The following is a 9,705-nucleotide window of genomic DNA, read 5'->3' on the forward strand; positions in this document are numbered from 1 at the left end:
ATATAAAGAGGAGAAACTATAAAAAAGGAGATAACGCAAACAACTAGGCAATATGATGTACATTTTGATTTGCCACCCGGATATGAGACACATCCATGTCGAAAATACTTATTTAGGATTAGGTGGACCAAATAATCTTTAACCTTGTGATATTCTCTTACTTTTCAAATAAAAATTCAGCTTATTAATATATTTGGTAAGCTTTTGACAGTATTATTAAAATCATGTCCACAGAAAAGAAAAGAAAACAATATATATATATATATATATATATATATATATATATATATATATATATATATATATATATATATATATATATATATATATATATATATATATATATATATATATATATAACCTTGTGATATTCTCTTACTTTTTAAATAAAAATTCAGCTTATTAATATATTTGGTAAGCTTTTGACAGTATAATTAAAATCATGTCCACCGAAAAGAAAAGAAAAGTATATATATATATATATATATATATATATATATATATATATATATATATATATATATATATATATATATATATATATATATATATATATATATATATATATATATATATGTTCAGGTTCATTTGAGATCATTCTAATTTTGTGAGACCGTGAGATCAAATCTAAAAATAATTTTAAAATGCAAAATAAATGGAAAAATCCTAAAATTCTTTTTTTTTTTTAAATATTATTTTTCGAATTTGAATTAACTAAAAAAATAAAAAATAAATAAAAAATAAATTCGTTTTTTTTGAAAAATAAGTGAAATATTCTAATAGAATATTACACTGACATATTCTAAAAAATAATTTTAAAATGCAGAATAAATGGAAAAATCTAAAAATTCTTTTCTTAAATATTATTTTCGGAAGTTGAATTAACTAAAAATAATTAAAAAAATTCCATTTTTTTTTTTTTGAAAAATACGTGAAATATTCTAATAGAATATTACACTGACATATTCTAAAAAATAATTTTAAAATACAAAATAAATGGAAAAATCAAAAAATTCTTTTTTATAAATATTATTTTCGGAACTTGAATTAACTAAAAAAATAAAAAAATGCATCTCATGGTCTCACAAAATTAAACTGTCTCACATGAACCTATGTATATATATATATATATATATATATATATATATATATATATATATATATATATATATATATATATATATATATATAAAAGTTAAACCAAACATTTTTCTTAAATCTCAATTTTCCACATTCATAAGTAAGTAAATCCTTTTGGATAAAAGTTCTTTTTAACATTAAAATGAAATCTCAAACACCCTATTACGTCTTTCTCGTAGGCCATAATTTGTGAAGAAAGTTATGGCCTATGAGAAAGACGTAAGAGGGTGTTTGAGATTTCATTTTAATGTTAAAAAGAACTTTTATCCAAAAGGACTTACTTATGAATGTGGAAAATTGAGATTTTATGAAAAATGTTTGGTTTAACTTTTTAGTGGCAAAAGTTAATAAAAAAAAGGTTAAAAAGTGTTTCGCTAGCTTATTCACTTTTGCATGTTTTTTATTTTAGTAAGGCATAAATCATTCCAAAAAATCACAAATTATAACTTCTTCAAAACACATTTTCAAAAGCTAAACCAAAAGTTATTTTAAAAGTCTTTATTAGATATCCAAACATTTTTTTTTTAATTTATTGACTTTTCAAGAAGTCAATAAGTTAAACAGGAGTTTTTAGATGAAATCCCAAACACACTCTAAGTTTTGGTGTTGGTAGCTTTTCCACTTTAAATCGGACATTTTTGTTAACCAGAAGTGTCGATTCTATCATCAAGGAGACCCTTTGTGGATTTGAGTCATTAAGACTCTTCGTGGTATGACTAGTCTTATCGGTCAACAAGTTACCGTATTCGATCAAAACAGTCATTGACGTTATATCGTTTGGGTAAAAATCGAACTTTAGACCTCCTGTTTGTAGGGCATCGCCTTCCCAAACCAACATAATGGCTATTGGTGTCTTTTGTTACTCAAACTCATATATAAAGAATGTATAAAAATATATTAATTTTAAAGAATTAATAAAATCGGTTCGGTTTCTTTTGGTTTTATCATTTCCAAAACCAAACGCAAACCGAAATTTTCAGTTTTTGTAAAACTCAAACCCAACCCGTCGGTTTTTGTTTCAGTTTTTCGGTTTTGCTTACCCCAGGATGACTGGTGATCGAGTTTGGTTGAGATAATTCAAAATTCTGACTTTATGCACACACACACATAAACACACACACACACACACAAACACACACACACACACATATATATATATATATATATATATATATATATATATATATATATATATATATATATAGAGAGAGAGAGAGAGAGATATCAACAACGGATTGCCTACATGGGAACGAACCAACGAACTATGCATCAATAAGATGCATAAGTATTAAAAAGAAAAAACAAATAGGACATTTCAATTGGTAGAAGGTCGCAGCCTTCAAGTAACAAAGTTGTTGTTGTCCCTCCTCAGGAGAAACTCCCCCTCATGCTAGATTCATCAGAAAATTCCATATTCATCGGAAAACTCCAAATACTGTTTCTACTTACCCAAGAATCGATTAATTTCCTGTTACTCGACATTTTTTATGTATCCCTTGAAAGTTGTAGTTGATCAATTCTACAATATATCCCAACATTAAAGACTTCAATATCCTACATGTGTTTGCGTCTTTGCTTACAGAGCTTACAATCTGGCGATGGTTGCTGTTGAGAGCCAAAAATCACCATTTAACCAAGTGAGACCCCATCACCTTCATGCTATTGATGTCAGTCAGTCTCCTTCCTACAACAACCCAATGAGGGAAAAACGATTATTATGATGGAGATACCAACGATTACGAAGTTCAAGAACAGGGGTGTTGGCATATTTCTTTATTTGCTTCCATCTTCCTAATTCCACACTTCCACATCGAATGCATGTTTATTCTATTTACCAAATTTGATGGTCGAGAGTATTATGGAGATGTTACTTATATCACATGCTACAAAAAAAAGAGAAAATAAATAACACACTCCAAGTGTTCGATGGAATGCTTGAGAGAATAGTTTTTTATGAAAGATCATTTACATTCCAATATCCAAGTATTTATCATATCGATCATACGAAAGAACCCATATGCAAGTACCAGCTACACTCCAAGGTCATCAATTATCTATTCTTCTTTTCACTGATGAGATGTTTGAAAAACACACTTCATTTCATTTTGCTTACATCAAGTAGTGGATATGTAAGTCATTCTAACAGAATCTGAATGAATTGGAATTTGGGTTTCCATTCCATAGTTGGAATTCAATTCCATTGAGACTTTTTTTTTCTAACTAAGGGGGTGTTTTGATAAATAGTTTTGAGCTTATTAGCTTATTGCTTATTTTGCTTATTGTGGTGAGAATAAACATTTTTTTTAAAATGTGTTTGCATTAGCTTATTGCGGTGGGAATAAGTAATAAGCAATAAGCGTTTAAGTGTTTGGCAAAATAAAACAACTTTTGTGAGTAAAATGACCAATAAGCAATAAACAATAAGCAATAAGTATTCCCCCCTTGCTTATTAAAATCAACTTATTTTGCTTATTCCCACCGCAATAACTTGATTTTCAAATACTCCTATCCAAACACTTAAATTTGCTTATTGCTGCGTGATTAAGCAATAAGCAATAAGCAATAAGCAGCCTATTTTTCCCATATCCAAACACCCCCTAAATGGCCAAAATACCCTCATTATATGTTTATTGAAATAAATAAATAAATTAATGGCAGGACTTGGAACCAACCATTTGTTTTTGTATAATTACAACAATTTGTTCCATAAAGTCTAAAGAGAAGGGCAATGATGAATCTGGCATATGTGTTTCAAATCCATACTAGGAGAGAAAGGCGGTGTTGGTGGGATGAAATCTAATGAATTGGACTGGCGTGAACCATTATAGGTGTCCAACGGGAACTATATACTGTCTATCTATACATATATGTGTATATGTATATGCATAAGTATACATGGATATGCACATGCATAAGTGCACATGCATAGTACACAAGTATATTTGCTATATATACATATGGGAATATATGCATATAGATATGCATAAGTACACATGTATTCAGTTATAGGCATGACCATATATATATATATATATATATATATATATATATATATATATATATATCCATATGTATATGCATATATCTATATGCATATACTTATTTATATGCATATGTATACACGCATACATCTATATGCATATACATACATCCATATGCATATACATATATCCATATGCATATTGTAATGCTCGTGTTTTCTCGCTAGACATTAATAAGATGATATACTTGTAATGGTTAACAATTGTAACCCTTGTATGAAGTAAATAAGAGAATTATTGAGTATTATGTGTTCTATGTGTAGTTATATGTAATACATGTGCTTAAAGTGATATAATAAAATAAGAAATAAAATAAGCATAATAAAAAGAATAATAATTAGGCCGAATAACCTTGATGAAATTCGAGGTAGATGTGATAAGGATTCTGTGGATATAAGGAACTCTCAAATTGGGATTAGAACGAAGAAGTTATGACCCGTTGAAGTTTCATGTTCGACCAAATATGACAACGAGTGTCGTAAAAAGTGATTTTTTGATAGTTTGCTTATTAGCCTAAGTATTCTAAATGAAAGTCATAGTAATAGTAAAAAGAAGAGCGTACATATAGATAACGCCTAAATCTGACTTCGTATGAGGAAGTTATGATTTTTCAAAGTTTCAGTGCAGTAGTGTAGACAAATAAAATGAATTTTTGATCGGTCGATTTTTAGCTGAAACAACATTTAACATCCCAAAATTTATAACCAAAAACTTCATTTTTATATTAATAAAACCATTAACCAACATGTTTATAAAAAGCATAAAAGAGATCAAAGTATGTCAAAAATCTTCCAGAAATACATCAGAGTCAAATAAGGCAGAAAATCATGGTGTGTGCGATACGATCATCTCAAGCTCTTCCCTTTCAAACCGAAAATACCTGAAACGTAAACTAAAAACCGTAAGCACAAAGCTTAGTGAGTTCCCCAAAAAATACAACATACCATACATATACGTCAGCTCAAGGTTGTACCGGGTCTATTTCACCCTCGAGTCTATTTCAACTCATATGTCAGTACAAGGCTCTACTGAGTCTATTTCACCCCTGAGTCTATTTCAACTTGATCGGTATTTTTCAACCATACGGGTCTATTTCACCCCAAATACGTATAGCAAACATGCACATAGGCATACATACATACATCATGATTCTCAAAGACTACAAGCACATACAATCCCTAGTGTCCTACAGTATAGTGAGAAAACTCATCTCGATCCATTGCTAAACAAATAGATGCTCGGGCTGCTGAACTAGATAATTCCGTACTAATTCAATCAAATAATATCCTAGTTAACATTTAGGTTATAAACCATAACCGGGAATCTAATTTATTAAACCTGACTCCTTAGGGTAAAAAAAAGCCATTTTATCCTTTCTCTTAATCAGCCGAAAAATCAAGACCCAACCCAAAAGAAACTGAAGCCTAAAATGGCCTAAAAGCTTCTAAGCCTAAAATGGGGAGTACGTTAAGTGTACCCAGCTCGTACGTCCCACGTACATTCCCTTGACCAACTTCCAGGGTTCGAACCCAATATGCACAACGTACATGGAAGTACGCCCGTTGTGCTGGTCCGTGAGCCAATCCTTATTGGATGGCTTAATCAATTAATTCCTTTTCTTCCAAAATTTGGATCAACTATAAAACAAGGTCTTAATCCATTAAGTAGGAAGCTTTAAGCTTATGCAAGGCTTAATAAGCCCCAAACCCCAACTTTAACACTTTATCCACATGAAATGAACGCCAACCTTTGCATGGTTGAGTTAAACCCATAAAGCTACAATTTTAATGCACAAGTGACCTTAGAAGCAGTAAGATCCAACATCCTAAGCTTTTATATTAGCTTATACTCACAAAAACAACTCAAGGGACCAAAATAAGCCAAAAACTTCAAGCTATCTAGATCTAAAAGATAAATCATCGAGGTTTCAACTTTATAACTTTTGGGACTTGCCAAGATGATGAAGATTATGGATATTTAAGATCAACTATGACAAATGCTTAATTACTAAGCTCCTACTTCTTCACAATGCACCAAAAACACCAAAAGTTTGCTTCCAAGGCTCAAGAACACATACGTAAATGCTAGGGTTTCGTGGGGAGTCTTTAGATGGAAAGAGGCTGATGAGGTTGCAACGTTAATGTCCATAATGGCATTTAAATAGGGTCCAAACCCAAAAAATAGGGTTTGTAGTCAGATCATATACGCCCAACGTACGTATGGGTACGCCAAATATACATAGCGTATGTATAGGTATGCCCAACGTACGCCATCAACACACACGAACCACTTAAGGGAATACGCCCAGTGTACACTATGGTATGTGCAGCGTACTCATGGACCAAAATTGCATTTTTTAAGAAAATTAATTCCAATGTTAAAGGGTACCTGAAACTCGATCGTTAGAATTCCCCCCACTTAAATCAGACTTCATCCTCGAAGTCTGCTGCTGGAAATAACTATTGATAATGTTTCCTCATCTCATCCTCAGGTTCCCACGTCCACTCTGAACCTTTTGGTGCTTCCCTTACACCTTCACTATAACATCCCATTTGAATAGAATATTTAAAATGATAAACCCGGAACCCCGAGAAGCAATTTTATTATTATTTTACATTATTATTGTCCAAAACCAGATAATAATTAGTGGGGTGTTGGTTAGGGGTGCCAAATGATATAGATTTGAATCTTCAGGGGTTAAAGTGTAATTTTGGGGACTTATTTTGTGAAGATTTTCAGGTGTCAGGGGTTGTTTAGTAAGATTTGGACTTAAATGGAAAGGATATTGAAATGTTGAGGGCTGAATGGTAACATATGGACTTCATTTGAAAACAATTTGTAGAAGAGGGTCTGTTTGGTAATTATTGGACATAATATGAGAGGAATTGTGGGAACCAGGGTTTAAACGATAAATATAGGGTGAATTCAAAATACTTTTTAGAAGGGAGGGACTATGGTTGTTATTATGGGAATTAGTTTGTAAGGAACCGGGTATATAACTTCCTTACCCTCTGAAACCCTAACCCTAAACCGGTGGTTATGATACAACCATCACTCCCTACCTCCCTCCAGCTGCCACCGTTCGTTGAAGACACTCCCTACGTTATTAAAGCACCGCCGACGTCAAGCCGAGAACCACCATCGATGCCATTGATGTTGCAGATCCAGCCATCGCCGGACGTTAGGCCGTTGTTGTTGTTGTGAATTGTTTCTATGGCCTCCTCCTAGTGCCGCCCTTCGCTTCTTCTGCTACCACATCGTTAGCCACGACCATTCTGCCACCGCATAACACCATCGAAGAATGCATCGCTACTGATCCATTGCCATCAAGCGGCGAACCGCCATATCCTCCTTCTTTTATCCTCTACCGCCGCTGTCGGATACTATGGGAAGCGAAGAGCTCCCTGTGGGACGTCAGAGACCATAGGACGAGAGGTTAAATTGGAGTTATGGTTAGTCCATTATTTGACTTTGGGCCTTTGGAGTGTGAGCTGGACCTTAGGCTTGGAACCAATTATTAATTGGTAATATTGTTTAATGTTGATAGTTTGGGAATATGTCAACCAACAGTTGTAGTTTTATCTGCTGGGCTTCAGCAGTGGCAGGTGAGTTATTCTCAATATATCAATAGGGTATAAGGCATCAATGTCGGCCCTTCGGATTGTATCCGGGTTTATTACATGATATGCGTATTGATTAGCACTCTGGCAGTTAGGTTGCTGGTTTGATTAGTGGCCTGTTATGCTGGTATCCTGGTCATAGGATGTTGTTATGCTAATTGATTTATTAGAACAGTCGTTGAGATATTTATATGCTAGCATATGTTATTTATGTGCACATGATTGTTTGTCTGGTGGTTGGGTTGAGGCGGTCCTGCTTTGTGCTGTAGGCCAACATACTCGGGGTTGTCCTGGTAGGATGTAGGCCGTGCGAGGCGGTCCAATTAGGCTGAAGGCCCGGTGAGCGGTCCGGATAGGCTGTAGGCCCAACGAGGCGGTCCAATCATGCCGAAGGCTCTGGAGCGGTCCAGTTAGGCTGTAGGCCCTGCGAGGCGGTCCAATCATGCTGAAGGCTCATTATACATGTTGTTTGTTATGTTTATGTTGGGTTGTATATGTTGGTATTTTGGGGGGTAACTCATTAAGTCTTCGAGCTTACATTTATTGATTATTGTTTCAGGTATTCTGATGATCACGGGAAGGCGAAGGCGTGATCGTGCACCTCCTTACATCAGAAATCGAGAAATGAGACTTGGTCATTCTCAACTCGACGAGTCGTTCTTGGACTCGACGAGTCCATGGCTTGACTTCCCTTTTTTGTTGTGGTTCGAAGGAACCCAGTGAGTGTTAGAGTGGTCTTAGAGGGGTCCGGGGGAGTGACTCTACACATTAGACTTTTCCATAGACATGGAAATCATAGAACTCGATGAGTTTTCGATACAACTCGGCGAGTCAAGGACAGACTTGTTCATAGGATCGGATGAACTCAACGAGTTGTTCATACAACTCGGTGAGTCGGATGAAGGTTCATTCGTGGATGTTTTAGATGGACAACTTGTTGAGTCGTTGCTAAACTCGAAGAGTAGGGGCGTGAAGAAGGGCAGATGAAAGGATAGGGACTCGACGAGTTGGCGGTCCAACTCGACAAGTCAGGTCAACTGGAAGTTGACTTTGACTTTGACTTTGACTTGGTCAGGGGTAAAATAGTCATTTTACCCTATGAATAGTTATCAATGTCTGATTAAGTGTTTTATGGATTTATAGCCGGAGGATCACCGGAGTAGCGGTCAGACATCTGCCGATCAGCTTTTCAGTAGTCAACCTTACGAGGTGAGTTACCTTCCATAGAAGTGGGTCTAAGGCACCAATGTCGGCCCGCCAGTAGGATTCGTATGTTAGATGATTGTCTTTGTGATATTGTAACGCCCATAAAATTCGAGCCAAATTAAAACATTTTAATTCATTCAAAAACCATTAAGTTCATACATTCGTTTTCAAAATAGTTTAAACATTAGAGTAATCCCCAGAACCATATCACATAAATCATAAAACATGAGGAGCGGTACGATCATGCATTTGCCTTGCCACGATCTCCTAAAGTACCCGAAACAAAACATTGAACTGTAAGCCCGAATGCTTAGTGAGTTACCCCCAAAATACCAACCACACATAAACATACTCATAACATATTGCAAATAGAACAACCATGCACATCGGGTCTACTGTGGGAATGGTCCGCCGCACCGGGCCATCCGTCCACCTAGTCCACCCTCCAAGTCTAGCCATGTATATCGAGTCTATAGTGTGATTGGTCCGCCCGCACCGGGCCTTCAATCCACCTGGTCCACTCTATGTGTCTACAGTATGACTGGTCCGCCCGCACCAGGCCTTCAGTCGGCATGGTCCACTCTTCGAGCCTCGGCACGTCTGGTCTGCCCTCTTGGGGCCTTTAGCCTATCCGGACCGCTTGTTGGGCCTTCGGAATATCCGGTCCGCCCTGGGTATGTTGGCCTACAACACAAAGC

Source organism: Lactuca saligna, chromosome 1 (genome assembly GCF_052625555.1).
Source record: "Lactuca saligna cultivar CGN05327 chromosome 1, ASM5262555v1, whole genome shotgun sequence".
In the NCBI taxonomy this organism is placed as follows: Eukaryota; Viridiplantae; Streptophyta; class Magnoliopsida; order Asterales; family Asteraceae; genus Lactuca; species Lactuca saligna.